The sequence below is a fragment of the Equus caballus genome, chromosome X, assembly GCF_041296265.1.
Source record: "Equus caballus isolate H_3958 breed thoroughbred chromosome X, TB-T2T, whole genome shotgun sequence".
In the NCBI taxonomy this organism is placed as follows: Eukaryota; Metazoa; Chordata; class Mammalia; order Perissodactyla; family Equidae; genus Equus; species Equus caballus.
This window is the reverse complement of record NC_091715.1, coordinates 42302962-42330425: the sequence shown is the minus strand read 5'-3', so window position 1 is coordinate 42330425 and position 27464 is coordinate 42302962. Positions and strand designations below refer to the sequence as shown.

The 27464-nt window shown below is 40.6% G+C and overlaps 1 long non-coding RNA gene across 2 annotated transcripts in view; it reads left to right on the top strand.

The window, feature by feature from the left end:
* Positions 1 to 713: 713 nt before the first annotated feature.
* Positions 714 to 27464, top strand: part of LOC138921962 (uncharacterized) — a 53633-nt gene continuing 26882 nt past the window's right edge. Inside the window, exon 1 of one of the 2 annotated variants that reach the window (XR_011435014.1) lies at positions 714 to 1171. This is a non-coding gene — a long non-coding RNA (uncharacterized lncRNA). The remainder of the gene's footprint in view (positions 1172 to 27464) is intronic. The other variant, XR_011435015.1, reaches the window with a different exon arrangement.

Genomic DNA, 27464 nt, shown 5'->3' with positions numbered 1-27464 from the left:
CTTACTTGGTGTATGACCTTCGGCAAGTCACCGAATCTTTTGAGCCTGAGTTTCCTCATCTGGGAAATGGGAATTTAGTCCCCTCCCTTGCACTGTTTACCCCAGATTCAGCAAAGCGCAATGTTTACATTATTACTCAAGTCAATTAATGTGCAAACCTGCTGGGATCAAGAGGAAAACGTGTATTAATTTACAAAATAGTCACAAGTAACATCAACAAGTGGGAGGCAATAACTGTTTTAGGAACTGTATGTATCTTTGAGCAGTTATTTCATCTTCGTGAAATTAAGCTTATTATTTCTATGTATTTTTCTACATAGAACTTCTACAGAAAATTCATCACTTATTCTTTAATTTTCTCAAAATAACATACAGACATGATCTTAAAAGTTAAATAGTAACACTAGCCTTTAATGAAATCAGAAGTCATTTCATTCCAAAGTCTCTGTCTCACACACACACCCTACCGGTACACTTCTGCTCTGGCTCCCTGAGACAACTTTCATCTTTTCTGTTTCTCTGGAACTTACCATGATATTCCTAAATCATAGCCTTATACTGATTGTAGCATATCGCAAAAAGTGCCCACAAGTGAGAACTTGTAGTTTCAGCGCTCTCGTGTAAAGACGTTAGAGATCGTCACCCCCGTCTTGTAACAAGAAGACGCCGGAAAAACTGAATCAACGTGGGTTGGTTTCTTTGTTTTTGAACTCATTGGTTGGAGAACTGAGGTTGCAGGGCAAACCACCACCCGAAAGGCAGATGCAGCGAGTCACAACCAAGATCTGCTTACCTGGCACAGATGCTTGTCGAACCATAAACACAGAACACCTAAAGGGTAAATTTGCTAAATTGCTTACAGCTGAGCGTGGACTGGTACACGCGCGTAAGGGGGCCTCCACGTGTTCGTGGGCTTTACCTCCAGGGAAAATGTTCCCTGGCCCAGGCAGTGCGGAGCGACGGCGTAAGCCCCGGGGTCAGAAGCAGCTGCGTGGAAACTCTGCACCCCACCCCTGCCGCAGAAGCTGTGCAGCGCCGGGCGGGTGCGTGCGGGGTGGATCCGTGACGATGCTCTCGGCGCCCAGGAGGAGCGTGAAGCGCGAGGCCAGGACGAGAAGTGTCGGTGCTGCTGCTTCCTGCACAGCCTGCAGCTGCGATCCGGAACTCACAGGTGTGCAGGGGCCCCGGCTCAAATTGAACGGCGCCGCAGTGGCAGCCCCCGGTGTAGCGCGCGGGGCCTGGGTGCTCGAGGGTGTCCAGCAGGAACGTAGCGCTCCCCTCGCAGCTGAGGCTCCGCGGCTTCCTGAACGTCTCCCAGCGCTCCCGCTGCGCGCCCAGGTCCATCTCCTTGGGGGACAGGGCGGTGCCTATAGCTGTGGCTCTTTGGAGTCGTCTTCCTTGGCCTGCTGGTTTTCTTTCAGTAGTGCTCTCTGCCGCCGCCAGGCTTCTGACCCCGGCATGGACAAGGGGGCGGCCGTGCGCACCTGGCGCTGTGACCCAAGTGGCTGCGCTGGAGGGGGCGGTGAGGGTGAGGGTGAGGCTGAGGGTGGGGATGGGAGTCGGGGGGCAGGGAGCAAGGGGAGCAGGGATCCCTGGGCCGCTCTCGACTGTGCGGTTGGGCGGCAGTTCTCTTCCTCACACTGCCTCAGTGTATGGCATCCTCGGCCATAAACGCAAATCTGGCTAAATCTTCACCCTGCAGTGCAGATTGGGTGGGGGCGGGGGGGGGGGGGTGGCTGCTCAGGTTCTAAGAATTTACCGGGCCACCCTTTTGTCTGCACTACCAAGACTGGCCACTTGTTGAAAGTGAGGCCAAGAGACGCCCCCCCAACCCCACCCCCACCCCCAATCCCCGATCCTAAAATAGCTGTACTGGCATAAAATATTGGCGAACTGTATCTGTAGCCCTTTCTCCTAAGAGATCTTTTTACGTCGTCCGTCGACACCTGGACGTTGCCTGTATCCATGCTCATTCTGTTACATACCTGCCCTGCGACCATGGAAATGGTCCTGGAGTTCTCTCGGTCCCAGTAATCTCATATGAGAAAAGGAGAATAATATGCCATATTCCGAGTGTAGTGGGGAGTAAATTCAAAGACATGTTTGAAGTATTTAATACAGCAGAAAGGAATGGGGTTTATTATATTATTGCTAAATTCATTTTCCAATAATTTCCTAAGTTTCTAAAATTTTCATTGGATTTATTTTTCGTTTTCCTCTATGCCAAGACTCAGGAAGTGTTCTGCATGCTGGACGGGTAAAAGCCAACTTAACTTGATTCTTTCCCTCAGGTATCTCACAGTCTAGTGTAGCAGGCAGACAGACAAACGGACAAACTACATGAAAGGGCTTAACGTGGAGAATGAGCAGTCTTTTAGGGGTATCATGAGAATGCAAAGGAGAGACACAAAGGAAGAAGCTGCAGACTGGGATGGACTGGGGGATGAGTGGCCAAAGAAGAAACAGGATACCTGAGAGAGCCGTCTCCTTGTGTGTGTGAAGGAGCTCATCTGTACTCGACAATTCCGCTAGCCTGTGGGTTCACACCCTTGATTCTGTCAGTGTAACCCTGAACGACATCTATGCCATTCACCTAGAAAGTTAACAGCAAGAGCAGGGGACTCGAGGAACACGGACGAAGGCCACTTGGAAGTATTACTCAGCTTATTTTTCAAATGAGGGAACTGAGGCACAGAGAGGGTCAGAACTTCCCATGGTCACACTGGGAGTTAGTAATAAAGCTGATGCGAACCAGGCAGCCTGAGCCCAGAGTGTGCCCAGTGAGTCACTTCACTGCGTGGAGGAGGACACAGGAGCTTGGCTGGGCCCCTCAGCTATGAAGGTGGCAGCGGAGATTCGAGCCCAAGTCTGTGTGACTTCAAAGCCCCCTACTCTAAACGCCCCTGTTCTTCTGCCTCACTTATGCTCAGTTAAATGGTAGCTGCTTTTCCCACTCTACTTCATTGACACTGTACAGCGCAAAGTTGTTTATTAAACACCTACTGTACAATGGGGCTAGAGAGAATTATTAGAGACAGGGAGTGGGAGGGGAGTGGGAGGGAGGGAGGGAGGGAGCAACACGGAAGCAACTGTTATTCCAACAAACACTACTATCACTGAGGTCAGTAGCCACCAGGTGTCCTCCAGACAGGTGGGGCAGGCAGAACTGCTATACTACTCTCAAGGCCTTTAGAGGAGAAGCAGCTGAATCCTGCCCCCCTTTCTAAGATCAGTTTCTCTCCAGATGAGTGTCTGGGTTTTCACACGCTTGATAACTTCACAACGTTCACTGAAGGCTGAGTTAGGCCTCATGGTCAAGAAAGAAATTGGGATTCTGTAATAGTTTCCTACAGCAGCTGTTGTGCAATAAGAATAGGTTCCTATTGTGATAACAAATTATCGCAATCTTAATGTCTTGAAACAACACAAATTTATTAGAGAGTTCTAGAGGTCAGAAGTCTAAATGAGTCCACAGGGCTGCGTCCCCTTTGGAGGCTCTAGGCGAGAATCTGTTTCTTGCCTTTTGCAGCTTCTAAAGGCTGCCTACCCCTTCCTCCATCTTCAAAGCCCAGTAGCATAGCATCTTTTCTCTCTCTCTCTCTCTCTCTCTCTCTCTCTCTCTCTCTCTCTCTCTCTCTCTCTCTCCCTCCCTCCCTCCCTCTCTCCCTCTCTCTCCCTCTCTCTCCCTCTCTCTCCCTCTCTCTCTCTCTCTCTCTCTCTCTCTCTCTCTCTCTCTCTCTCTCTCTCTCATCTCTCGCTCTCTTGCTCTCCCGCTCTCTCTCTCATTGTCTCAGCCAGACTGAGATCAGACCTCTCCCTGCCAAGCCTTCCCACAGCCAAACCCTGACCCATGGGGACAGATGTGGCCTACGGAACAGGGGAAGTTTACCCCAGTGAGATAAATAAGCCGGACAGTCTAGGTCGTACCTGAAGGTGGGCTATTCTGATCCAGATCCTTACAAATCCTGCCCCACCAAGAGGCAGAGTACAAAAGAGAAATACTGAAGGCAGACTACCCCTTGTGTGTGGGGAGTCTTGCTAACTCCTTCCTGGGGGGCCCCCTTTGCTTTTCTTCCTCTTATTCCCCTTTCACGTCTAAGCTAGGATGTCATTTCCTCTAGGAAAACTTCCATGGCTCCCCACCTGAATCTTGGATTGCTGCCCCACCTATTGTTCTCATAGTACCCTCTGTTTCCTCTGTCATATTCCTAATATCTGTTACTTATATTTTTAAATGTAATTTTAAATTATGACATAGTTTTATTTTCAGAATGCTTATTTAACTATATATTTATGAGTTATCTGGTTCTTTTTGGTAGGCGGTTAACTTGGCTGAAGTCAAACTGAAATTTCCATCTCCCATGTGGTGTAGTCACTGCTCGAATAGCAGTTCAGGCTTTTTGGCCCTTTTTTGTTTCATTTTTATTTATTTATTTTTGAAAAATACAAATTATGTATATTTAATGTGTACAACGTAAACTTTAGACATATGTATACGTTGTGAAAAGATTACCACAATCAAACCAATTAACATATGTCACCTCCCATAGTTACCTTTTTTTGCGTGTGTCTGCTGAAAACGCCTGAGTTCTACTCTCTTAGCAAGTTTCACGTATACAATACATTATTATTACCTATAATCTCCATACTGTACATTAGATCACCAGAACTTATTCATCTTATAACTGAAAGGATGCACCCTTTGATCAATATATTCGCTTTCCCTTTCCCACCTACCACCCAGCCTCTGGTAACGACTATTCAACTGTTTTTTTAGAGTCCACATGTAAGTGAAATCATAGGATATTTGTCTTTCTGTGTCTGACTTATTTCACTTAGCGTAATGTCCTCCAGGTTCATCTATGCTGTCACAAATGGCAGGATTTCTTTCTTTTTTAAGACTGAATAATATTCCAGTGTGTGTGTGTGTGTGTCTCACATTTTTTTATCCATTCACCTGTCAATGGACACTTAGGTTGTTTCCACACCTTGGCTATTGTGAATAAGGCTGCAGTGGACATCGGGGTGCAGATATCTCTTCGAGATAGTGATTTTATTTCCTTTGAATTTATACCCAGAAGTGGGATTGCTGGATCACATAGTAGTTATATTTTTCACTTTTTGAGGAAACTCCATACTGATTTTCATAGTGGCTGAACCAATTTACAATCCCACCAATCGTCCACAAGGGTTCACTTTTCTCCACATCCTTGCCAACACTTGTTATTGCTTGAGTTTTTGATAATAGCCATCCTAACAGGTGTGAAGTGATATCTCATTGTGGTTTTGATTTGCATTTCTCTGAAGATTAGTGATGCTGAGCACCTTTTAATGTACCCGTCGGCTATTTGTATGTCCTCTTTGGAAAAATGTATATTCAGGTCCTTTGCCCATTTTTAGTTGGCTTATTTGTTTTTTTGGCGATGGAGTTATATGAGTTCCTTATATATTTTGGATATTAATGCCTTATCAGATATGGTTTGAAAATATTTTCTTCCATTCTGTAAGTTGCCTTTTCATTTTTATTTTTTTTTTTTTTTGGTTTGATTGTTTCCTTTGCTGTGCAGAAACGTTTTAGTTCGATGTAGTCCAACCTGCTTATTCTTGCTTTGGTTGCCTGTGCTTTTGGTGCCAAATCCAAAAATCATTGCCAAGACCAATGTCAAGGAGCTTACCCCCTATGTTTTCTTCCAGGAATTTTAGGGTTTCGGGTCTTACATCTAAGACTTTAATCCATTTTGAGTTGATTTTTGTGTATGGGGTAAGGTAAGGGTCCAATTTCATTCTTTTGTCTGTGGATGTCCAGTTTTCTCAGCACCATTTGTTGAAGAGACTATCCTTTCCCCATTGGGCATTTTTGGTTCCCCTGTCAAATATTCGTTGACCCTATATGCGTGCATTTGCTTTGGGGCTCTTTATTCTGCCCCATTGGTCTGTGTGTCTGTTTTTATGCCAGTGCCACATGGTTTCGATGCCTCAGGCTTTGTTATTCTTGCTCAAGATTGCCTTAGCTACTTGGGGCCTTCTGTGGTTCCACACAAATTGTAGGATTATTCTTTTCTATGTCTGTGAAATGTGCCATTGGAATTTTGAAAGGGGTTGCATTGGATCTGTAGGTTGCTTTGGGTAGAATGGACACTGTGGCAACATTAATTCTTCCAATCCATGAGCACGGAATATGTTTCCATTTATTTGTGTCTTCTTCAGTTTGTCTCATGGATGTTTTATAGTTCTCAGTGTACAGATCTTTAACCTCCTGGTTACATTTATTCCTAAGTATTTTATTCTTTTTGATGCTCCTCTAAATGGGATTGTTTCCTTAAGGGCTTTTTGTATAGCTCATTGGTAGTATATAGAAATGCAACTGATGTTTCGTATATTGATTTTGTAGCCCGCAACTTTGCTGAATTCATTTATTAGTCTCAACAGTTGTTTGGGAGAATCTTCAGGGATTTCTAGATATAAGGTTGTGTCACCTGCAAACAGAGACAGTTTTACTTCTTCCTTTATGGTTTGGATGGCTTTTATTTCTTTTTCTTGCCTAACTGCTCTGGCTAGGACTTCTAGTACTATGTTGAACAGAAGTGGTGAGAGTGGGCACCCTTGTCTTATTCCTAGTCTTACAGGAAAAGCTTTCAGCTTTTCCCCATTGAGTGTGATGTTAGCTGTCATATATGCTTTTATTTTGCTGAGATGCATTCCTTCTGTACCTAATTTCTTGAAAGTTTTTATCATGAAAGGATGTTGAATTGCGTCAAATGCTTTTTCTGCATCTATTGAGAGGATCGTGTGATTTTTACCCTTCATGCTGATGATGTGGTGTATCACATTTATTGATTTGCATATGTGGAAGCACCGTTGTATCCCAGGGGTAAGGTCAACTTGACCATGTTATGTATTGCTTTTAATGTGCTGTTGAATTTAGTTTCCTAGTATTTTATTGAATATTTTTGCATCTAGGCTCATCAGGGATATTGTCTTATAATTTTCTTTTCTTGTAGTGTCCTTGTCTGGCTTTGTTATCAGGGTAATGCTAGCCTTGTAAAATGAGTTTGGAAATTTTCCCTCCTCCTCTTCAAGTTTTTGGAAGAGTTTTATAAGGATTGGTATTAATTCTTCCTTAAATGTTTACTAGAATTCACCAGTGAAGCCATCTGGTCCTGGGTCCTTCTTTGTTGGGCGATTGTTGATTGCCGATTCAATCTCGTTACTGGTTATTGGTCTGCTCAAATTTTCTATTCCTTCATTTTGGTGTTGATAGTTTGTGTGTTTCTAGGAACTTGTCCATTTGTTCTAGGTCATCCCATGTGTTGGCATAAAGTTGTTCACAGTAGTCTCTTATGACCGTTTATATTTTTGTGGTATCGGTTTTAATGTATCGTTTTTTATTTCTGATTTTATTTATTTGAGTCTTCTATCTTTTTTTGTTTTTTGAGTCTACCCAAAGGTTTGTCAACGTTGTTTACCTTTCAAACAAATACCTCATAATTTCATTGATCTCTTCCATTGTTTTCCTAGTCTTTATTTCATTTATTTCTGCTCTGATCTTTGTTATTTCTTTCATGTTGTTGACTGACTTTGGGCTTAGTTTGTTCTTTGTTTCCACGTTCCTTGAGGGGTAAAGTCAGGTAGTTTATTTGAGGTCTTTCACTTTCCCTTAATGTAGGCATCTATTGCTATAAACTTCCCTCTTAGAACTGCTTTTACTGCATGCTGTAAGTGTTGGTACGCTGTGTTTCCATTTTTTTCTTTTTCAAGATATTTTTTGATTTCCCTTTTGATTTCTTCTTTGACCCATTGGTTGTTCAGGAGTATGTTGTTTAATTTTCACCTATTTGTGAAATTTCCTGCTTTCCTCTTGTTTTTGACTTCCAGTTTTGTACCATTATGGTCAGAAATGATACTTGGTATGCTTTCAATCCTTTTAAGTTTTCTAAGACTTTTTGGCCAGCCCTGGTGGTCTAGTGGTTCAGAGTGAATGCTCTCACTGCCCTGGCTCAGGTTTGTTTCCCAGTCAGAGAACCATAGCACCCGTCTGTTGGTTGTCATACTGTGGCAGCTGTGTGTTGCTGTGATGCTGAAAGCTATGCCACCAGAATTTCAAATACTAGCAGGGTCACCCATGGTGGACAGTTTTCAGTAGAGCTTCCAGACTAAGACAAACTAGGAAGAAGGAGCTGGCCACCCACTTTTGAAAAACTTGGCTTGGAAAGCTCTGTTAATTAGCAACAGAACATTGTCTGATATAGTGCCGGGAGGTGAGAGGATGGCACAAAAATACTGGTCAGGCTTCCACTCTGTTGTACACAGGACTGCTAGCGGTTGGAATTGACTTGACGGTGACAACAATAAAAGACTTCTTTTGTGGCCTAACATATAATCTATCCTGGAAAGTGTTCTGTGAATGCTTGAGAAGAATGTGTATTCTGCTGCTGTTAAATGGAATGTTCCGTATGTGTCTGTCATGTCCATTTGGTCTAAAGAGTAGTTGAGGTCCAGTGATTCCCCATTGATTTTCTGGATGATCTATCCACTGTGGAAAGTGGGATAATGTGGTCCCCTTCTATTATTGTATTGCTTTCTATTTCTCCCTTCAGCTAACATTTGCTTTGTATATTTAGAAGCTTGGATGCTGGGGCATATATATTCGCTACTGTTATTTCCTCTTATGAATTGATCCCTTTATCATTTTATAATAACCATATGTGTTATACGGTTTTTGATGTAAAGTGTATTTTGTCTGATATAACTGTAGGCACCCCTGGTCTCTTTAGGTTTCCATTTGCGTGGAATATCTTTTTCCATCCCTTCACTTTCAGATACGTGTGTTCTTAAAGGTGAAGTGAGTCTCTTGCAGGCAGCATGTAGCTGGGTCTTGTTTTTTCATTCAATCAGCCACTCTATGTCTTTTGATTGGAAAACTCAATCCATTTACTTTTAAAGTAATTATTGATAGATAGGGACTTACTATTGCTATTTTGTTCATTGTTTCCTGGATGTTTTATAGATCCTTTCTTCCTCTCCTATTCACTTGTTCTCTTCTTTTGTGATTTTGATTTGATGATTTTCTATAGTGGTATGCTTTGATCCCTTTCTCTTTCTCTTTTGTGACTCTACTGTAGACTTTTTCTTTGTGGTGACCACGGAGCTCACATAAAATATCTTATAGTTATAACAGTCTATGTTAAACTGATAACAACTTAACTTTACATATAAAAGCTCAACACTTTTACCACCCCCCCCAAATATAATGTTTTTGTTATCACAATTTACATCTTTTTGTATTGCGTATCCATTAACAAATTATGTTGCTGAGGTATTTTTAATTCTTTTGTATTTTAACCTTTATGCTAGAGTTATGTGATTTACACAGCACCATTACAATATTAGTGTATTCTGAGTCTTACTCTATATTTTCATATGTTTTCATGTTACTAGTTAGCATCCTTTCTTTCAGCTTGGACAACTCCGTTTATCATTTCTTGTAAGGTAGGTAGCGTTGATGAACTCTTTCAGCTTTAGTCTGTCTGGGAACTTTTGTCTCTCTCTCTCTCCTTCAATTCTGAAGGTTAGCTTTGCTGGGTAAAGTATTCTTGGTTGGCAGCTTTTTTCTTTTAACACTTTTAATATATAATCCCACTCTGTCCAGGCCTGCAAGGTTTCTGCTAAGAAATCTGCTGATAGTCTGATGGAGATTCCCTTGTTTATGATGAGCTTCTTTTCTCTTGCTGCTTTCAGGTTTCTCTCTTTGTCTTTGATTTTTGACAGTGTTATTATAACATGTCTTGGTGAAGTCTTCCTTGCGTTGAACATGGTTGGGGACCTTTGAGCTTCACGTGCGTGGATGTCCATTTCTTTCCCCAGATTTTGGAAGTTTTCAGCCATTATTTCTTTAAAAAGGCTTCCTGCTCCCTTCTCCCTCTCTTCCCTTTTTTGGATTCCGATCATGCGAATATTGTTTTGTTTGATGGTGTCACATAAGCCCCACAGCTTTCTTCATTTCTGCTCATTTTTCTTTTTGTTCTTCTCACTGGATAATTGTAAATGACTTGCCTTTGTGCTTACTAGTTTTTTCTTTCGCTTGATGGTGTCTGCTGTTGAAACTCTTTATTGCATTTCTTAGTTCATTCATTGTATTTTTCAGCTCCAAGATTTCTGTTTGTTGCTTCTTTATGTTTTCTATCTCTTTCTTGAACGTCTCATTTTGTTCTTGTATTGGTTTCCTGGTTCGGTTAAATTGTTCTCTCTCTTCTCTTGTAGCTCTCTGGGCTTCTTTAGAACAATTATTTTGAATTGTTTTTCAGGCAGTTCACGGGTCTCCATTTCTTTGGGGTCAGTTACTAGAAGTTTATTGTTTTCCTTTGATGGTATCATGTTGCCCTGATTCTTCATGATCCCTGTAGCCTCGCCTAGGTGTCTGTGCATTTGAGGACACGTTCACCTCTTCCAGACTTTATGGACTGACTTCTGTAAGGAAATATCTCCATCTCTGGGTGGGGTCATGCTGGAGTATGTTGTAATCCAAGGTCGTATGGTGTGGCACACCAAGTACAAGGCCATATGGCAGTTCTCATCCAGGGGCCATGGTGTCTTGTTAGCTCAGGCAGCTCGTGTTCAATTCAACACCTGCGTGATTCTTGGTGGCAGGGGCTGCAGGGGGCTTGTGGTGGCTGCAGGGGCTGTTGAGGTCCTTAGCAGCACCTCCAGTTTCAGCAGCGAGGGCTGGTGTCCAGTGACCAGGGCTGTGGCCAACTGTGGGCACAGGAGGAGCTGCAGAGGCCTGGACTGTCAGCATGCACTTTTTTGGCTGCAGGGCCTAGGCGAGGGCACACATACAGCAGTGGGGGCCGGTGACAGGGGTTGGGGGAAGGGGCATGCAGGTACACTGCTGCAGAGGCTAGCAGTGGGTACAAATGGCGATGCAGGTGAATGACGGGATCAGGGCCTAATCCCAGTGCACAAGCGCACGTCGGGGCCTGGGCTGTCGGCATGCCATCATGCATCTGCAGCGGTAACTGCTGGCACATGCATGGTAATGGTAGCTGGTGACAGGAGTCAGGACCAGCAGCCTGCGTGTGGACGGCTGTAGTAGCTGGTTGTGGGTGTGCATGGTGGTGCAGGCCAGTGACAGGAATTGGGGCCAGATTTGGGCCCACAAGCATCTGTGGGGCTTTGGTTGTTGGTATATACTCGTGAGGCTGCATGGGCAAGCTGTGGGCACATGCACAGCAGTGGAGACGAGTGACAGGAGTTGGGCTGGTGGCATGCAGGGGCTAGCTGCAGGCATGTGAGGCAGTGCAGGTCAGTGACAGGAGTCAGGGTCAGGTCTGGGCACACAAGTAGCAGCGGGGCCATGGGCTTTCAGCTTGCATTTATGCAGCTAGCCACTGGTGTGTGCCCAGCCATGAAAGCCAATGATGGAAGTCAGGGCCAGTGGCATGCAGGTGCACAGATGCAGGGGCTAGCTGTAGGCATGTGTGGCAGTGAAGGCTAATGACAGCAGTTGGGGCCAGATCCAGGTGCATGTGTAGCTTCAGGGGACTGGGCTGTTGGCATGCACTCGTGTGTCTGCAGAGGCTAGCCACTGGCACATGCATGGCGATGCAAGCCAGTGACAGGAGTCAGGGCTGGCTCCGGGCACCCGAGCAGCTGCAGAGGCCTGGGCTTTTGGCGTGCACTCATGCAGCTGCTGGGGCTAGCTATGGGCATGCACGCAGTGATGGGGGTTGGCCGTGGGGGCCTAAGCTGGTGCCATGCACACTTGTATCCGCAGAGGCTGGGGTTGGCAGAGATCCCAGGCTGGGACGTCTGTGATGGCATTGGCTGGGGTGGCTCTGATGTGTGGTGGGGAGCAGGTGAGGTCGAACTCAGACAGCTAGTGCCTGTGAACCTGAAAACCTGTGGGGCCCTTAGTGGCAAAATCTGCTGGGGGTCTGCAGTAGCTCTGCTGGCCATTGGTTTCCTCAGCGACAGAATTGCTGGGATCCTCTGCAGAGGAGTCTGCAATAGGGTCCTCAGTGATGAAAGCTGCAGGGGCCTGCTCACCGTATCCTCCAGGGATGTTGAGGTCCTCAGAGGCAAAGGCTATTGGGGTCCTCTGCAGAGCAGGCCCCTGAGAACCATGGGTGCTCCCACTACGTCGCTGATCCTTATAGCCCCTGCCCTTCTTCCTTGTTCCTAGCCATCTCTAGACGTCTGAGCTTTGCTGGTCTCTGTGTGGGATGAAACCAAATGTGAGTCCTTCATGCAGTGCCCTGAAAGGCGGGGGAAGCTGGCCACATACCCTGCTTTCCTTTTCCTGGTGAGGGCAACTCTCTTGAGCCAGGGAGTTCCGTCTTGGCACTGAGCAATGCTGGCATGGGGGATGGCAAAATGATACTGTTTTTCCTATCTTTTCTGTGTGGCTATTCTCAGGTATTTTGTTCCACTGTGTTGCTGAAGCTTCTTAAGTATACCCCTGAGCTCTCCCAAAGTTATTTTTATTTGTGGATAGCTGTCTAATTGTTGTTCTTTGCAGGAGGATGGAGGCTGGGGTCACCCACTCTGGCATCTTGGTGATGTCACTCAATTCCGTTTTTTTAAGCCTTAGTTAGCCAGCTTGGAGTCTGCCCTCGTATTTGGAGTTCAGAGGTCAGCCAAGAATTTTGCAAATATTATGTGAAGAACTTGGCTTCCTCCTCTCTGGCTATTTCTATAGCAGCATTTACCTGCCTCACTTTCTATCTGCTATGGTTTCCCCCCAACATTGCATTCTAGTTTTTCAAGCAATTAAAACTACATATTTTCCGTTTGAGATTTTAGTCACCCTGGAGATAAAGACTGGAACCTGCTCTCAGACTAAAATCCATCAAAAATGGTAAACTCACTCTTCTTAAAAATGTCACTCTCAAAAAGCAAAAATAAAATGAGGCATTACAAAAGGAAAAATTGGTTTATACAATCAACGAATGGACAAATGGACTGAAGAATGATTAAAAGGAGAGTCTCTTTTTTAAAAAAATGTCACTCTCCTCTAATTTCTGACTACTTATGTTCACTCATTGTGCCTTCAGGTAAGCGCGTGCCTCTGTGTGGGTGAATATATATAATTGTTACCTGTGGGAGGGTAGGTCTGATACGAAAATTTCAGCCTAGTATGGCTGAACTTGGTGAATTAATTTTTTTAATTTCCTAAATTTAACAACAAAATAATGCCACATTAAGTACAGAAGAAAAGTATTAGCAACAACCTGAAAAAATTCTTGCTAGTTCTAATCAGAAGAAAGCTGGAGTAGTAATATTAATTTCAGACAAAGGAGACTTCAAAGCAAGGAACATTACTGAGGATAAACAGGAGCATTACATAATGACAGAGGGGTTCATAGTCCAAGAAGACACAATAATCCTTAATGTATATGTGTTTAACAATAGAGTATCAAAATATGGAGCCAAAAGCTGATAGAATGGCAAGGAGAAATAGACAAATCCACTATTACAGCTGGAGACCACAACAACCCTCTATCAATAAACGATACATCCAGCCAGCCTGCAAAAAAATCAGTAAAGGTATAGGTGAACAGAACAGCACCATCAATCAAGTGGATCAAATTGATGTTTATAGCATACTGCGTCTGAGAACATTAGAAAACACATTTTCCTGAAACTCCCATGGAGCATCACTAAGATAGACCACATTCTGGCCCATAAGACACACTCTAACAAATTTAAAGGAATAGAATTCGTACAAAGCATGTTCTCAGACCACAATGGGATTAAACTAGAAATCAGTAGCAGAAAGCTGGAAATCCCAAACTATCCTGAGGTTAAACAAAAAGCTTCACTCCAAAATAACACATGAGTCAAGGAAGAAGTCTCTAGAGAAATTAAAAAGTATTATGAACTAAATAAGAATGAAACTACAACTTAGCAAAATTTTAGGATGCAGTCAAAGCAATGCTTGGATGGAAATTTATAGTATGGAATGCATATATGAGAAAAGAAGAGAGATCTACAGCCAATAATCTAAGCTTCCACCTTAGGAAACTAGAGAAAGAAGAACAAATTGAATCTATTGTAAGCAGAAGAAAAGAAATAATGAGAATTAGAGTGGAAATCAATAAAATTGAAAACAGAAAATTGACAGGGAAAAATCAATGACACCAAAACCTGGTTCATTGAAAAGATCAATAAAATTGATAAATCTCTGTCTAGGTTAACCAAAACAAAGAAAGATTACAAATTACTCATATCAGAAATGAAAGAGGGACTATCACTACTGATCCCATGGCCATTAAAAGAATAATAAAAAATGTTATGAACAACTCCATGTCCACAAATTTGAGAACTTTGATGAAGTGGACTAATTCCTTGAAAGACACAATCTACCAAAAATCATTCAAGGAGAAGTAGGTAATCTGAACAGGCCTTTATCTATTAAAAAAAATTGAATTAATAACTAATAACCTTCCAAAAGAGGAAGCACCAGGCTCAGATGCATTGACTGGTGGATTCTACCAAACATTCAAAGAAGCAGCAATGCCAGTTATCACTACAATATCTTCTAGAAAATTGAAGCAGACAGAACACTTCCTAACTCATTCGATGAGGCCAGCATTACCCTCATTACCAAAACCAGACAAGAGTATTACGAAAAAGGAAAATTACAGACCAATATCTCCCACATATATAGATGGGAAAATCCTCAAAAATTGTTAGCAAATCAAGTCCAACAATGTATAAAAAGAATTCTACACCACGATCAAGTGAGATTTATTCCTGGTACGCAAGTGTGGTTCAACATTTGAAAAATAATTAATCCATCACATCGATAGGCTAAAGAAAAAAGTCACATGATCATATCAATAGACAAAATCTAACGCCCATTCACGAAAAAAAGACCTCCTAGAAAAACAGGTATAGAGCGGAAGTTCTTCCACTTGATAAAGAACATCTACAAAAAAAGCTACAGCTAACATCACACTTAGGATGAGAAACTAGATGCTCTCCCTCTAACATTAGGAGCAAGACAAATATGTCCCCTATTACCACTCCTATTCAGCCTTGTGCTCAAATTCCTAGCTGATGCAATAGTACGAGAAAAGAAAAGGTATACAGTTAGTGAAGGAAGACATTAAAGTGTCTTTTTTTCACAGATGACATGATCGTCTATGCAGAAAGTCCTAAAGAATCAACCAAAAAAGAAAAAGAAAAATCTCCTGGAAGTAATAAGTGGTTACAGTACGGTTGAAGGATACAAGGTTAAAAATAAGAAACCAACTACTTGTCTATGTACCAGCAATGAACAACTGGAATTCAAAATAAAAAACACAGTACCATTTACCTTTGCACCACCCGCCCCCCCAAATGAAATGCTTAGGTATAAGTCTAACAAAATATGTACAAAATCTGTATGTGGAAAACTACAAAACTCTGATGAAAGATATCAGAAAAAAACTAAATAGTTGGAGAGAGATTCCATGTTCATGGAAAGGAAGACTCAATATTGTCAAGAACGTGATCTATAGATTCAATGCAATCCCAAGCAAAATCCCAGCAAGTTATTTTGTTGATATCACCAAACTTATCCTAGAGTTTATATGGAAAGACCAAAGACCTAGCATAGCCAACACAATACTGAAGAAGAACAAACTTCAACACTTACTATAAAGCTACAATAATCAAGACAGTGTGGTATTGGTAAAATAGTTGACAAATAGATCAGTGGATTAGAATAGACACTAATATAGTCAGCTGATGTTTGAGCAAAAAGCAAAGACAATTTAATGAAGAAAGGATAACCTTTTCATCAAATGGTGCTGGAACAACTGGACATCCACCTGCCAAAAAAAAAAAAAAAAAATCTAGACACAGACCTTAAAACTTTCAAAAATTTAGTTCAAAATGGATCATAAACCTAAATGTAAAGAGCAAAACTATATGACTTCTAGAAGATAACATAGGAGAAAATCTAGGTGACCTTGGGGGTTTGGTGATAACTTTTTAGATTAAACATCAAAAAAACAGTTCATGAAAGAAAAACATGATGAGTTAGAATTCATTAAAATTAAAACTTAGGCTCTGTGAGAAACACTGCTAACTGAATTTTTTTTTTTTTTAAAACAAGCCACAGACTGGGAGAAAATATTTACAAAACAAATATCTGATAAAGGATTAGTATCCAAAGTATACACAGAGCTAAAAATAAAACAAACAAGCAACCCAGTTAAAAAATGGGAAAGAGACTGCAACAGATAACTCACCAAAGAAGAAATACAGATGGCAGGTAAGCATATGGAAAAAAATGCTCAGCATCAAGTGTCATTAGAGAATTGCAAATTAAAACAAGAGAGAGATACTACTGCACATCTATTAGAATAGCTAAGATTCCAAACACTGACGATACCAGATACTGACAAGGACGTGGAGAATCGGGAACTGTCATTCATTGCTGTTGAGTATGCAAAATGATATGACCACTTTGGAAAAGATTGTCTGGCAGTTCTTTGAAAGCTACTGATTTTCGATCCACATCCTTATTTCTGTTGACGTTAAACTGAAACACCCTTAAAGTGTCACCTGGAGTTAAAAAGAGATATGGTATGTAAAATGTCTGGTAGAAATTTAGACAGTCGGTCAACGGGACATACACTTATTTACTGGATACTATTAGAAAAGAGCAGACTGATACATCTTCAACTATATAACATTGTTCAGATAGATTTGTTAGGGCCTCATAACATCCAATTTCACAGAACCCTAAACATGTTATTCTGCTAGGAATAATTATTCTTTTCTGCCTAGATATTAGCTCAGAGTCAGATCACAGAATCCCCGATTTCAGGAGTTGATGTGATCAGCAACAATTAACTATTGACTAACCTTCTCTGAGTTGACTAAGTTCTCTCCGCCTCAGCTATATCCTGTGTAAACTGGGATTAAGAATAATGCCTACTTTGTAGAATTGTTGTCGTAATTTAAAAATAGAATGCATTTAAAGTGTTCAGCCTAATGTCAGGCATATGGTGAGTTCTCAGTAATGGGAACACTCGTTATTATTATTAAATTTTATTGGTGACATGAAGGAGGATCATGATTTCTCTGGTTTGTCCCTTTCAATCTAGTTAATATTTTCTCATGCATCTGGGACATATGGTATGACACAAAATACTCTAGGAAAGGCATATGGAAGAACTGAAGGAGTGTCTGCTTTAAAAAGTTGATAGTCTAGTTAGCGCAAGAGATTTTTAAAAAGAGTGAAGAATGAGAGGGAAAATTGGGGAAACAATTCTTCTTTAAATAAGAATACTAGTTAATAAATGCAGCACACAATGTAAAAATTGATTTAGGCCAGGATAATCAATGAACGATAAAATCATTGCATGAAATATTATTAGAGAATAGGATATTGAAGTTATTAACCCACAGATTACTTACTAACTACTAGGGGAAAATATTCCTTTAACTGGAAAGAGTAGGTGGTCAACATTTTAGTCAAGATTGGGGTAAACTGACATTATATGCCTTTTGATGTAAAATATTAAATATATAGTCCCACTCATGTAGTATTCTTGCCAAAATTGTTTAACCAGAATACAATCATGAGGAAACAGACAAATATAGATTGTGGAACATTATGAAAGGAAACTGGGTAGAGTGTTCAAAAGTTCAATGTCATGGAAAACAAAACAAAACAGGAAGGTTGAGGGATTTGTTCTAGATCTTTAATAAAGGAGAAAAGAGAGGCATACAGCCAGCAGATTGAATAATTGAATCTATTGTATTGGGGGAAGAGAAGGGTCTATGAAAGACATTTGGGGAACATTTGAGAAAATTAAAAATATACTTACTTACATAGTATCATTGAATTAACGTTAATATTTTGGTTTGCTAACGGTAATGAGGTTATATAGGAAAATGTCCTTATTTTTAAGAATTGAATGCTGAAATGTTTAAGAGTCAAGTGTCATAATATCTGAATTTTTCTTTCAAATGGTAGAGCATAAAGTTTAAATAGATAATTTATAGATAGCTAGACATATAAAAATAGACAAGATAGAGCATGTGCGTGCAAAAACGGAAAAATGTTAGCATTTGTCTTTGGGTACTCATTTTAGTCTTTCGGTTCTTTCAAATTTTCTATCGATTGGAGGTAGATATTTGGTTCAGTTGTTAGCAGCAGCTATAATCTAGCAAACATAGAAAGCAATCATCTACCAGTTTTCTTAATATTGCATCGGGGCTAGTGAATTGTTATTAACAGCCTCGTAGCTACAACACATGTCAAGGCAGCAAACAAAGAACATATGAAAAAAAAGCCTCACGTATGTTCCATGCAACCTGGACAAATGCAAATATTAATGTTCTCTTCAAAAGAAGAATCATTTGTAATTTAATAGTGGAAATATGTGTTTCTAAATAAGTAGGCACATTATTTTCCTTTGGGAGGAGGCATCATCTCAAGAAAACAATTAAATATAAAACTCTTGAACGCAATTTCTACACAGTTATCCCCTAACTGATGTGTGTATGTTCCTAGGAGTCTCAGAATCACAACTAGGGTATTTTTGTACGTTCACTGTCTATCTAGTGCTTGGTCAAATCATGCGTTAGGCAATTACGCGCTTCCTCATCTAGGTGTTCACTGATATACTCAGACCACACACATTACTTGCAGCCACACTGGGGAGGCAAACGCAGCTACCAGTCCTCCACTAGTTGGTTGAAGGCCAGATCTACAGCCTCAAGTTTCCTTCATTAATTCATGCAGGTGCTGAAGACAGAGTGAAGACTTCAGTGGAGAGCAGTGATTCCAGATGGCAGGTTAAAAGTCAAAGCTTCAGTTTGCCAGGTGGATTCCCCTGAATTTATAGTTCCCCACAATTTGCAACATTAACCTCTAGGTCAGGAGTTCGCAAGGCCATTTCATGGGATTAGAGAGGTCAAAGTTATTTTTATAGTAATAGTAAAAGTTAGCTGCCTTTTCCACTCTTATTCACTCTCTAGTGCACAGCAGAGTCTTCCAGAGATGACATGACCTGTGATGACTTCATCACTCTGACATTTAATGGAATGCGTGTCTGTATATTGTTGTGTTTGAAAAATTTATTGGTTTTAATTTCTAATATGATAAACATCAATTGATATGAGTCACATAAACAAAATCACTTTCATGTCCTCAAAATATTCTATGCGCATTCCATCCAAAAACCACAGAATACACATTCTTTTCAAATGCCCATGGAACATCCTCCAGGATTGATCACACATTAGGCCACCAAACAAGTCTCAATACATTTAAGAAGGTCGAAATAATACCATGCATCTTTTCTGACCACAAAGGTATGAAACCAGAAATCAACTACAGGAAGAAAACCAGAAAAGCCACAAATATGTGGAGATTAAACAAAATGCTACTGAACAACGATTGGGTCAAGAAAGAAATCAAAGGAGAAATCAAAAAATTCCTGGAGACAAACGAAAATGAAAATACGACATGCCAAAATCTGTGGGATACAGCAAAAGCGGTTCTACGATGGAAGTTTATAGCAATTCAGGCCTACCTCAACAAACAAGAAAACTCACAAATAAAAAAATCTAACAGCCCATCTAAAGGTACTGGAAAAAGAGGAACAAACAAAGCCCCAAGTCAGCAGAAGGAAGGAAATAATAAAAATCAGAGCAGAAATAAACGAAATAGAAACTAAAAAAAAAAACAATAGAAAAAGTTAATGAAACCAAGAGCTGGTTCTTTGAAAAGATAAACAAAATTGACAAGCCCTCAGCTAGACTCACCAAGAAAAAAAGAGAGAAGGCTCAAATAAATAAATTCAGAAATGAAAGAGGAGAGATTACAACGGACACCTCAGAAATACAAAAGATAATAAGACAATACTATGAAAAGCTATACGCCAACAAATTGGATAATCTAGAAGAAATGGATAAATTCTTAGAATCATACAACCTTCCAAAACTGGACCTAGAAGAAGTAGAGAATGGGAATAGGACAATCACCAGTAAGGAGATCAAAACAGCAATCAAAAACCTCCCAAAAAATAAAAATCCAGGACCAGACGGCTTCCCTGGCGAATTCTACCAAATGTGCAAGGAAGACTTAATACCTATCCTTCTCAAACTCTTCCAAAAAATTGAAGGGGAGGGGGGGCTTCCTAACTCATTCTACGAAGCCAACATGATCCTGATACCAAAACCAGACAAGGACAACACGAAAAAAGAAAGTTACAGGCCAATAGCACTGATGAACATCGATGCAAAAATCCTCAACAAAATTCTAGCAAATCGAATACAACAATACATTAAAAAGCTCGTACAACATGATCAAGTGGGTTTCATTCCAGGGATGCAGGGATGGTTCAACATCCGCAAATCGATCAACGTGATACACCACATTAACAAAATGAAGAATAAAAATCACATGATCATCTCAATAGATGCAGAGAAAGCTTTTGACAAGATACAGCATCCATTTGTGATAAAAACTCTCAATAAAATGGAGATAGAAGGAAAATACCTCAACGTAATAAAGGCCATATATGACAAACCCTCAGCAAATATCATTCTCAGAGGAGAAAAACTGAAAGCTACCCCTCATAGAACAGGAACCAGACAAGGATGCCCACTGTCACCACTCTTATTTAACATAGTATTGGAAGTCCTCGCCAGAGCAATCAGGCAAGAAAAAGAAATAAAAGGGATCCATATTGGAAAAGAAGAAGTGAAACTGTCACTCTTTGCAAATGACGTGATTTTATATCTAGAAAACCCTAAAGAATCCACAGAAAAACTTTTAGAAACAAGAAAGGAATACAGTCAAGTCACGAGATACAAAATCAACATACAAAAATCGGTTGCATTTCGATACACTAACAACGAAGTAGCAGAAAGAGATATTAAGAATACAATCCCATTTACAACTGCAACAAAAAGAATCAAATACCTAGAATAAACTAAACCAAAGAGGTGAAAGATCTGTACACTAAAAAGCTATAAAGCATTGTTGAAAGAAATCGAATAAGACACAAAGAAATGGAAATATATCCCGTGCTCTTGGATTGGAAGACTTAACATTGTTAAAACGTCCATACTTCCTAAAGCAATCTACAGGTTCCACGCAATCCCTATCAAAGTTCCAACATTTTTCACAGAAATAGAACAAGGAATCCTGAAATTTATATGGAACAGCAAAAGACTCTGAATAGCCAACAGAGTCCTGAGAAAAAAAGAGCAAAGCTGCAGGTATCACACTCCCTGATTTCAAAATATACTACAAAGCCATAGTAACCAAAACAGCATGGTACTGGCACAAAAACGGACACACAGGTCAATGGAACAGAATCAAGAGCCCAGAAATAAACCCACACATTTACGGACAGCTAATAGTCGACAAGGGAGCCAAGAGCATACAATGGAGGAAGGAGAGTCTCTTCAATAAATGGTGTTGGGAAAACTGGACAGCCACATGCAAAAGAATGAAAGTGGACCATTCCCTTACACCATGCTCAAAAATCAACTCAAAATGGATTAAAGACTTGAACGTAAGACCCGAAACCATGAAACTTCTAGAAGAAAACATAGGCAGTACGCTCTTTGACATCGGTCCGAGCAGCATATTTTCAAGTACCACGTCTGACCGGGCAAGGGAAACAAAAGAAAAAAATGAACAAATGGGACCACATCAAACTAAAAAGCTTCTGCACAGCAAAGGAAACCATCAACAAAACGAAAAGATAACCCAACAATTGGGAGACGATATTTGCAAACCACATATCAGATAAGGGGTTAATATCCAAAATATACCAAGAACTCATACAGCTCAACAACGAAAAAAAACCAACAACCCAATTCAAAAACGGGCAAAAGATCTGAACAGAGATTTCTCCAAAGAAGATGTATGGATGGCCAAAAGGCATATGAAAAAATCCTCAGCATCATTAGCTATCAAGGAAATGCAAATCAAAACCACAATGAGGGATCACCTCATGCCGGTCAGAGTGGCTATAATTAACAAGACAGGAAACAACAAATGTTGGAGAGGATGTGGAGAGTACACTGCTGGTGGGAGTGCAAACTGGTGGAGCCACTATGGAAAGCAGTGTGGAGTATCCTCAGAAAATTAAGGATAGATCTACCATATGATCCAGCTATCCCACTGCTGGGTATTCATCCAAAGAACTTGAAAACGCAAAGGCATAAAGATACATGCACCCCTATGTTCATTGCAGCATTATTCACAATAGCCAAGACTTGGAAGCAACCTAGGTGCCCATCAGGGGACGAATGGATAAAGAAGGTGTGGCACTTATACCTGATGGAATACTACTCAGCCATAAGAAATGATGAAACCCGGCCATTTGTGACAACATGGATGGTCCTTGAGGGTATTATGCTGAGTGAAATTAGTCAGAGGGAGCAAGTCAAATACCGCCTGATCTTACTCATAAGTAGAAGATAAAAACAATGACAAACAAACACGTAGCAATGAAGATTGGATTGGCGGTTACCATAGGGGAAGGGCGAGGGGGAGAGCAAAAGGGCAAAAAGGGTGATTAGGCTCACATGTGAGGGGATGGATAGTTTTTGGGTGGTGAACATGATGTAATCTACACAGAATTTGAAATATATTACGATGTACATCTGAAAGCTATATAATGTTATAATCCAATGTTACTGCAATTAAAAAAATAAAATAAAATAAATTTTAAAAAGATTTTAAGCGTGTAAAGGGTTTCTGAGACCAAAATGCTTAAGAATCATTGCTCTAGTTCATTCATTAAAAAAAAAAAAAAAAAATTCCTGAAAACATCATTTGCCATGTAAGGGGCCCTGTGACATTTGATGGGCGTACAAAGATAGCCCAAAGTGACCATTTATAAAATACCACATACTGTAAGTTAGGAGGTTTAGATATTGTCTTCAATTTAAGCCTCCCAACACACCTTCAAAATAGGTATGGTCACCTTCATTTTACAAATGAGGGAACTGAGTATTTAAGACCAGGTCTAAAACCCAGTCGTATCCTATCAGATTCTAAAGCCAGTGTAAATTCCACTTCATGTATGATGCATGATATTCAGTCCTCCTTCATGTTTGTTTCTTTTCAATGAAGCTGAAAACTCAGCACAATTGGAGTCACTCCGCCTGAGATAAAATTTTAAGATGAAAACTAGATTGACATTTTAGGTAACACCATCTGTAAACATGTGTAACCTTTTTCTGTTTCACCAATACTTCCTCTCAAAGGGCACTAGGTTAGGATACCTAACTACCGCAACTCAGTTTCTACAGTGGCAGATATTACCAGCGACATTGCAGAATTGTTAGAAGAATCAAATGAAATGATGTTAGTAGCAATTGCCGTTAACTAATATTAATTACCAACATTTATTGAGTTTACGTAATTGCTTATAGTAATTCTGAGGCATGTACATTTTAAGAGCTAAATTTTATTGACTGCCTATATTGAGCCAGGCACAGCTCTAAGCACTTAAATATATCATCATTTCGTTTAATCCTCACAGCAGCTCAAGATATGGCAACTATTATTATCTCATTTACGGATGAAGAGAACGAGTTAGAGAGATGTTCAGAGAATTTCCCGTGGTCACACTGGAAGTTAGTAATGAAGCTGATATGAACCAGGCAGCCTGACCCACGTGTGTGGCCTATGAGTCAGTTCACTACATGGAGGAGGACATAGGACTTGGCCAGGCCCGTCAGCTATGAATCTGGGGGTGGAGATTCAGGTAGCCCCTCCTGCTAGTCTACTTCATTGACATTGTACAGTGAGCAGATGTTTATTACCCACCTACCCTGTGCCAGACTGTGTACCCTGGGGCAAGAGAGACAAATCAGGTACATTTCCTGCCTTCGGTCCAGGAAGAGAGACAGAAACATGTTGTATTACATTTGTCTGCTCCGGCTGCCCTGAAAAATCACCACAGACGGGGTGGCTTAAACAACACATTTCTTTCTCACAGTTCTGGAGGCTAGAAGTCCAAGATCAATGTGTTGGCAAGTTTGTTGTCTTCTGAGGCATCTCTCCTTGGCTTGCACGTGGCTGCCTTCTCACTGTGTTCTCACGTTGTTTGTCCTCTGTGTGTGTGTGTGTGTGTGTGTGTGTGTGTGCGTGTGCGCGCACACACCCCTAGTGTCTCCCTGTGTGTCCAAATTGTTTCTTCTCATAAGGACACTAGTCAGATTGGATTAGGGCCCACGCTAACGGCCTTATTTTAACTTAATCATCCCTTTAAAGGCCCTATCTCCAAATGCAGTCACATTCTGAGGTACTAGGGTTTCAACATATAAATTTTGGGATGACAAGATTCAGCCCGTATCAGACGTAACACAGAGTTTTAAAAATAAGCTCTTTCCCTTAAGTTCAGGTTGACTTTAGGCCTCAAATACGATGACATGAGGAAACAGACATTTGGAAATCACATCTCAGGAATTCTGAAGATGCTGCTGCAATTTTGGGTGATTTGAAAACCAATTTTGAGATACAATAACCTGTGGGCCCAAGAATACTATTATATATATATATGTATATATGTATATGTATATAGACACACACACACACACACACACACACACACACACACATATATAAAATGTAATCCTCAAAACAGTACATCCAAGAGGTAAGTAATGGTCTTATTCACATTTCAGAGATGAGGAATCATAGATATAAAGAAGTCTAAGCAAATTATCCAAGGTTATTTAGCAAAAAGAAAGCCCCCCAACACAGAACCTGGAATAAAACCTATATAATATTCTGAATTCACAGCCAAATCCTTTACTACTATGTTACTTTGCTTACAATGGAAGAATTTCTCTCTTTGTTTCTCTCTCTCTCGAACAAGGAATACCATTAACATTATCAGGTCACGCAATTATTCTCCTGTTGCCCCATTTAAGAAAAAAAGAAATCTATGTTACAGAGATTGTGTAACAAATTGTCATTAGAAGTAATTACACTCTATCAAGTAGGCCACGTGTTAAGTACAAAATGAATCCCCAGTGAATGAGTCAACACTTGTTCCTTGAGTACCTACTTTGCTTTGCACTGAATTAGGCATCAGCAGTGTAAGAGTAGGTTAAATCTTACTCTCTATATTCAAAGATCCTCTAGTCCAGTTGGAATGACAGTGCACGTCCACCTTGTGCACTGGTAAAACTGAAGGCAGTTTGGTGTAGGGTAAAAGGCATGGGCCCTTGAGTCAGGTATATCTTCACCTACCTTGTATTAATCTGAGACTCAAGGCAAGACTCTCTATTCTTCTTAGCCTGTTTGTTCATCTGCAATTTAGGGATGATAAAATATGCCTCTAATGGCTCTCATGAGCATCAGGTTATTTCTGGCACACAGTATATGTAGGGGAACTGCTCTGTGCCAAGCACACTGACAAGCTCGTGTATGGGCCATGTAAGTAAGTTTCAACCGCAGTTTGATCTGCAGCTGAGTAGAATGCCCTGTTATCCTCCAGGAATGTGGAAAGACAGGCTGAGTTCTGAGAAGCTGCTGCAAGACCATTTCTCACCATCTCCCTATTTTGAGAGAGGCCACCATAGGCAGTTTCTTATCACCTCTCTGGTTCCAGAACTTTTCATCTTTCTTCCTTCCCTCACCTTAGGGTACAGCTGAAGCTTATAGAATGGCCTAATGTCTAGCTGCAATTTGGAAATGGCTCGTGAGCAACAGAGTCCCATACCAGTGATGAAGCCTATCATCTGGCTTATTTTGTTTTGATGTCACCCTGTGGAACAAGGGAAGTGGGAGCTAACACCATGTTGATATTACTTTTCCTGTCTATGTAGGTAATGAACTGAGTCTACCTGGGCACATCGTTGTTACTTACTGGCCAAATATGTCAGCTCGTTTGACAGCAAGCCTTCGGTAAATGTTAGCTGCTACTTCTACCATACGTCATTTGAGCATTAGGGATTAGCACAGTCCAGGTATACAGCATCTGCCAATAAATGGAAGGAATTGTAATTTAGGTACACTTTGCTATTCCTAAGGAACTGTGTGAAATAGTAATTGCCCTCAGTGCAGACAGAATAGCTGGAATTCTAGTGTTCTTCATACAGATTTGATCTTTATCTGAGGATATGATTATCCAGCCCTGAGAAAGAGTGTTAAGAGTATAGCCATTGGGGTCAGAAACATCTGGGTACATGATAATAACCCTAACCATACAAAATCCATCTTCATTGGGCACTCACTGCGTGCCAGATACTGTTGGAAGCACTTAACGGGCACTGTCTGTTTTGACCCTTACAAAAATCTAGATGGCATGCACTCTTATCGTGCCCTATTGAGAGATGAGGAAACATAGGTTTCCAGGTTCACTAAGTTGTCCCGAACAACACAGCAAGTCAATGGGAAAACTAGAATTAAGACCCAGGATGTCTGACTCTGAAGCCAAGCTCAACTAGTTATGAGATCGTGCAAAGCACAAAATTGCTTAGCACCTCAATTTCAATGTCCATCAAATGGGAATAAATATAGGACTTCCCACATATGGAAGTTGTTTTAAAAATATGTCATTAAAGAACAGAGCATGGTGGCTGACATATGATGGCTTTTCAATAAAGAGTTGCTTTTTAAAAAGAATTTAATTCCGGTAAAATACATACAACATAAAATTTATCATCTTAAACATGTTTAAGTGTACAGGACAGTAGTATTAAGCATGTTCACACTGTTGTGCAACAAAACTCCAGAACTCTTTCATCTTACAAACTGGAAACGCCATCCCCATTAAACACCACCACTCCATTTTCCCCTCCCCCGCAGCCGCTGTCGAACAACATTCTACTTTCTGTTTATGAATTTGACTACCCTAGACATCTCATATAAGTGGAATTATATAGCATTTGCCTTTTGGACTGCCTTCTTTCACTTAGCATAACGTCTTCAAGTTCATCCATGTTGTAGCATGAGTCAGAATTTCTGTCGTTTTTAAGTCTGAATAATATTCCATTGTATGTACATACCACAATTTCTTTCTACATTCGTTCATCGATGGACACTTGGGTTGCTTCCACTTACTGGCTATTGTGAATAATGCTGCTATGAACATGGGTGTACAAATATGTCTTCACCTGCTTCCAATTCTTTCAAATATTTACCCAGAAGTGGACTTGCAAGATTATATAGTAATTCTATTTTTAATTTTCTAATGAACCAAGTTACAGTTTTCCACAGTAGTTGCACCATTTTGCATTCCCACCAGCGGTGCACAAAATTTACAGTTTGTCCACATCTTTGTCAGCACTTGTTATTTTCTGGGGTTTTTTTAATAGTAGCCCTGCTAATGGGTGTGAAGTGATATCATTGTGGTTTTGATTTGCATTTCCCTAATGATTAGTGATATTGAGCATCTTTTCATATGCTTGCGACCCATACATATATCATCTATGAAGACTTGTCTTTTCAAGTCCTTTGTTCATTTTTTAAATTGGACTAT